We start from the raw sequence: 7,500 nt of genomic DNA, 5'->3' as shown, positions 1-7,500 counted from the left end.
ACCATCACCACCTCCATCACTAAACTACAACTACCATCATCATTACTACTATCACCTCCATCACTAAACTACAACTACCATCATCATTACTACTATCACCTCCATCACTAAACTACAACTACCATCATCATTATTACTATCACCTCCATCACTAAACTACAACTACCATCATCATTACTACTATCACCTCCATCACTAAACTACAACTACCATCATCATTATTACTATCACCTCCATCACTAAACTACAACTACCATCATCATTACTACTATCACCTCCATCACTAAACTACAACTACCATCATCATTACTACTATCACCACCTCCATCACTAAACTACAACTACCATCATCATTACTACTATCACCTCCATCACTAAACTACAACTACCATCATCATTACTACTGTCACCTCCATCACTAAACTACAACTACCATCATCATTACTACTATCACCTCCATCACTAAACTACAACTACCATCATCATTACTACTATCACCTCCATCACTAAACTACAACTACCATCATCATTACTACTATCACCTCCATCACTAAACTACAACTACCATCACCATTACTACTATCACCTCCATCACTAAACTACAACTACCATCATCATTACTACTGTCACCTCCATCACTAAACTACAACTACCATCACCATTACTACTATCACCACCATCACTAAACTACAACTACCATCATCATTACTACTATCACCACCATCACTAAACTACAACTACCATCATCATTACTACTATCACCTCCATCACTAAACTACAACTACCATCATCATTACTACTATCACCTCCATCACTAAACTACAACTACCATCATCATTATTACCATCACCACCTCCATCACTAAACTACAACTACCATCATCATTACTACTATCACCTCCATCACTAAACTACAACTACCATCATCATTACTACTATCACCTCCATCACTAAACTACAACTACCATCATCATTATTACTATCACCTCCATCACTAAACTACAACTACCATCATCATTACTACTATCACCTCCATCACTAAACTACAACTACCATCATCATTATTACTATCACCTCCATCACTAAACTACAACTACCATCATCATTACTACTATCACCTCCATCACTAAACTACAACTACCATCATCATTACTACTATCACCACCTCCATCACTAAACTACAACTACCATCATCATTACTACTATCACCACCTCCATCACTAAACTACAACTACCATCATCATTACTACTATCACCACCTCCATCACTAAACTACAACTACCATCATCATTATTACCATCACCACCTCCATCACTAAACTACAACTACCATCATCATTACTACTATCACCTCCATCACTAAACTACAACTACCATCATCATTACTACTATCACCTCCATCACTAAACTACAACTACCATCATCATTATTACTATCACCTCCATCACTAAACTACAACTACCATCATCATTACTACTATCACCTCCATCACTAAACTACAACTACCATCATCATTATTACTATCACCTCCATCACTAAACTACAACTACCATCATCATTACTACTATCACCTCCATCACTAAACTACAACTACCATCATCATTACTACTATCACCACCTCCATCACTAAACTACAACTACCATCATCATTACTACTATCACCTCCATCACTAAACTACAACTACCATCATCATTACTACTGTCACCTCCATCACTAAACTACAACTACCATCATCATTACTACTATCACCTCCATCACTAAACTACAACTACCATCATCATTACTACTATCACCTCCATCACTAAACTACAACTACCATCATCATTACTACTATCACCTCCATCACTAAACTACAACTACCATCACCATTACTACTATCACCTCCATCACTAAACTACAACTACCATCATCATTACTACTGTCACCTCCATCACTAAACTACAACTACCATCACCATTACTACTATCACCACCATCACTAAACTACAACTACCATCATCATTACTACTATCACCACCATCACTAAACTACAACTACCATCATCATTACTACTATCACCTCCATCACTAAACTACAACTACCATCATCATTACTACTATCACCTCCATCACTAAACTACAACTACCATCATCATTACTACTATCACCTCCATCACTAAACTACAACTACCATCATCATTACTATCACCTCCACCACTAAACTACAACTACCATCATCATTACTACTATCACCTCCATCACTAAACTACAACTACCATCATCATTATTACTATCACCTCCATCACTAAACTACAACTACCATCATCATTACTACTATCACCACCTCCATCACTAAACTACAACTACCATCATCATTACTACTGTCACCTCCATCACTAAACTACAACTACCATCATCATTATTACCATCACCACCTCCATCACTAAACTACAACTACCATCATCATTATTACTATCACCTCCATCACTAAACTACAACTACCATCACCATTACTACTATCACCACCTCCATCACTAAACTACAACTACCATCATCATTACTACTATCACCTCCATCACTAAACTACAACTACCATCATCATTACTACTATCACCACCATCACTAAACTACAACTACCATCATCATTATTACTATCACCTCCACCACTAAACTACAACTACCATCATCATTACTACTGTCACCTCCATCACTAAACTACAACTACCATCATCATTATTACCATCACCACCTCCATCACTAAACTACAACTACCATCATCATTACTACTGTCACCTCCATCACTAAACTACAACTACCATCATCATTACTACTATCACCTCCATCACTAAACTACAACTACCATCATCATTACTACTATCACCTCCATCACTAAACTACAACTACCATCATCATTACTATCACCTCCACCACTAAACTACAACTACCATCATCATTACGATCACCTCCATCACTAAACTACAACTACCATCATCATTACTACTATCACCTCCATCACTAAACTACAACTACCATCATCATTACTACTATCACCTCCATCACTAAACTACAACTACCATCATCATTACTACTGTCACCTCCATCACTAAACTACAACTACCATCACCATTACTACTATCACCACCTCCATCACTAAACTACAACTACCATCATCATTACTACTATCACCTCCATCACTAAACTACAACTACCATCATCATTACTATCACCTCCACCACTAAACTACAACTACCATCATCATTACGATCACCTCCATCACTAAACTACAACTACCATCATCATTACTACTATCACCTCCATCACTAAACTACAACTACCATCATCATTACTACTATCACCACCTCCATCACTAAACTACAACTACCATCATCATTACTACTATCACCTCCATCACTAAACTACAACTACCATCACCATTACTACTATCACCACCATCACTAAACTACAACTACCATCATCATTACTACTATCACCTCCATCACTAAACTACAACTACCATCATCATTACGATCACCTCCATCACTAAACTACAACTACCATCATCATTATTACTATCACCTCCATCACTAAACTACAACTACCATCATCATTACTACTATCACCTCCATCACTAAACTACAACTACCATCATCATTATTACTATCACCTCCACCACTAAACTACAACTACCATCATCATTACTACTGTCACCTCCATCACTAAACTACAACTACCATCATCATTATTACCATCACCACCTCCATCACTAAACTACAACTACCATCATCATTACTACTATCACCTCCATCACTAAACTACAACTACCATCACCATTACTACTATCACCACCATCACTAAACTACAACTACCATCATCATTACTACTATCACCACCATCACTAAACTACAACTACCATCATCATTACTACTATCACCTCCATCACTAAACTACAACTACCATCATCATTACTACTATCACCTCCATCACTAAACTACAACTACCATCATCATTACTATCACCTCCACCACTAAACTACAACCACCATCATCATTACGATCACCTCCATCACTAAACTACAACTACCATCATCATTACTACTATCACCTCCATCACTAAACTACAACTACCATCATCATTACTACTATCACCTCCATCACTAAACTACAACTACCATCATCATTACTACTGTCACCTCCATCACTAAACTACAACTACCATCACCATTATTACCATCACCACCTCCATCACTAAACTACAACTACCATCACCATTACTACTATCACCTCCATCACTAAACTACAACTACCATCATCATTATTACTATCACCACCATCACTAAACTACAACTACCATCACCATTACTACTATCATCTCCATCACTAAACTACAACTACCATCACCATTACTACTATCACCTCCATCACTAAACTACAACTACCATCATCATTATTACCATCACCACCTCCATCACTAAACTACAACTACCATCACCATTACTACTATCACCTCCAACACTAAACTACAACTACCATCATCATTACTACTATCACCTCCATCACTAAACTACAACTACCACCTCCATCACTAAACTACAACTACCATCATCATTACTACTATCACCACCTCCGTCACTAAACTACAACTACCATCATCATTACTACTATCACCTCCATCACTAAACTACAACTACCATCACCATTACTACTATCACCTCCATCACTAAACTACAACTACCATCATCATTACTACTATCACCTCCATCACTAAACTACAACTACCATCACCATTACTACTATCACCACCATCACTAAACTACAACTACCATCATCATTACTACTATCACCTCCATCACTAAACTACAACTACCATCATCATTACTACTATCACCTCCATCACTAAACTACAACTACCATCATCATTACTATCACCTCCACCACTATACTACAACCACCATCATCATTACGATCACCTCCATCACTAAACTACAACTACCATCATCATTACTACTATCACCTCCATCACTAAACTACAACTACCATCATCATTACTACTGTCACCTCCATCACTAAACTACAACTACCATCACCATTACTACTATCACCACCTCCATCACTAAACTACAACTACCATCATCATTACTACTATCACCTCCATCACTAAACTACAACTACCATCATCATTACTATCACCTCCACCACTAAACTACAACTACCATCATCATTACGATCACCTCCATCACTAAACTACAACCACCATCATCATTATTACTATCACCTCCATCACTAAACTACAACTACCATCACCATTACTACTGTCACCTCCATCACTAAACTACAACTACCATCACCATTACTACTATCACCACCATCACTAAACTACAACTACCATCATCATTACTACTATCACCACCTCCATCACTAAACTACAACTACCATCACCATTACTACTATCACCTCCATCACTAAACTACAACTACCATCATCATTACTACTATCACCACCATCACTAAACTACAACTACCATCATCATTATTACTATCACCACCATCACTAAACTACAACTACCATCACCATTACTACTATCACCACCATCACTAAACTACAACTACCATCATCATTATTACTATCACCTCCATCACTAAACTACAACTACCATCATCATTACTACTGTCACCTCCATCACTAAACTACAACTACCATCATCATTACTACTGTCACCTCCATCACTAAACTACAACTACCATCATCATTATTACCATCACCACCTCCATCACTAAACTACAACTACCATCACCATTACTACTGTCACCTCCATCACTAAACTACAACTACCATCATCATTATTACTATCACCTCCATCACTAAACTACAACTACCATCATCATTACTACTATCACCTCCATCACTAAACTACAACTACCATCATCATTACTACTATCACCTCCATCACTAAACTACAACTACCATCATCATTACTACTATCACCTCCATCACTAAACTACAACTACCATCATCATTACTACTATCACCTCCATCACTAAACTACAACTACCATCATCATTACTACTATCACCTCCATCACTAAACTACAACTACCATCATCATTATTACTATCACCTCCATCACTAAACTACAACTACCATCATCATTACTACTATCACCACTACTATCACCACCATCACCACCATCACTAAACTACAACTACCATCACCATTACTACTATCACCTCCATCACTAAACTACAACTACCATCATCATTATTACTATCACCTCCATCACTAAACTACAACTACCATCATCATTACTACTATCACCTCCATCACTAAACTACAACTACCATCATCATTACTACTATCACCTCCATCACTAAACTACAACTACCATCATCATTACTACTATCACTTAAGTTGTACTTTAAAGTATTTTTTACTTAAGTACTTTACACCACTGGCTAGGTGTTAAGTAGTTATTTTCCATCAATTAATCTAAACACAAGACCCCATAATGACATCACAATACCCCATAATGACATCACATACCCCATAATGACATCACAATACCCCATAATGACATCACAATACCCCATAATGACATCACAATACCCCATAATGACATCACATACCCCATAATGACATCACAATACCCCATAATGACATCACAATACCCCATAATGACATCACAATACCCCATAATGACATCACAATACCCCATAATGACATCGCAAATCCAGCAAAAAAAAAACTGGAAATATCACATTTACATAAGTTTTCAGACCCTTTACTCAGTACTTTGTTGAGACACATATGCAAATATGGCAGCGATTACAGCCTCGAGTCTTCTTGGGTTTGACGCTACAAGCTTGGCACACCGTATTTGGGGAGTCCCCCCCTCTCTCTCTCTCTCTCTCTCTCTCTCTGTCTCTCTCTCTCCTCTCTCTCTCTCTCTCTCTCTCTCTCTGTCTCTCTCTCTCTCTCTCTCTCTCTCTCTCTCTCTCTCTCTCTCTCTCTCTCTGTCTCTCTGTCTCTCTGTCTCTCTGTCTCTCTCCCTCTCTCTCTCTCTCTCTCTCTCTCTCTCTCTCTCTTTCTCACCCCGTCAATACAATTCAATTCAATTCAAGGGCTTTATTGACATGGGAAACACGTGTTAACATTGCCAAAGCAAGTGAGGTAGATAATATATAAAGTGAATATATAAAATGAAATAAACAATAAAAATGAACAGTAAACATTACACATACAGAAGTTTCAAAACAGTAAAGACATTACAAATGTCATATTATATATATATATATATATATATATATATATATATACAATGTACAAATAGTTAAAGGACACAAGATAAAATAAATAAGCATAAATATGGGTTGTATTTACAATGGTGTTTGTTCTTCACTGGTTGCCCTTTTCTTGTGGCAACAGGTCACAAATCTTGCTGCTGTGATGGCACACTGTGGAATTTCACCCAGTAGATATGGGAGTTTTTCAAAATTGGGTTTGTTTTCGAATTCTTTGTGGATCTGTGTGAT

General features: G+C 37.3%; 1 protein-coding gene across 3 annotated transcripts in view; it reads left to right on the top strand.

The window, feature by feature from the left end:
• Positions 1–7,500, top strand: part of LOC115127701 (transcriptional activator Myb-like) — an 83,060-nt gene that overhangs the window by 63,875 nt on the left and 11,685 nt on the right. The gene's annotated exons all lie outside the window — the stretch shown is intronic.

This window comes from Oncorhynchus nerka, linkage group LG24 (genome assembly GCF_034236695.1).
Source record: "Oncorhynchus nerka isolate Pitt River linkage group LG24, Oner_Uvic_2.0, whole genome shotgun sequence".
NCBI lineage: Eukaryota > Metazoa > Chordata > Actinopteri > Salmoniformes > Salmonidae > Oncorhynchus > Oncorhynchus nerka.
The sequence above is the reverse complement of the archived record's forward strand: the minus strand, read 5'-3'. Positions and strand labels throughout refer to the sequence as shown.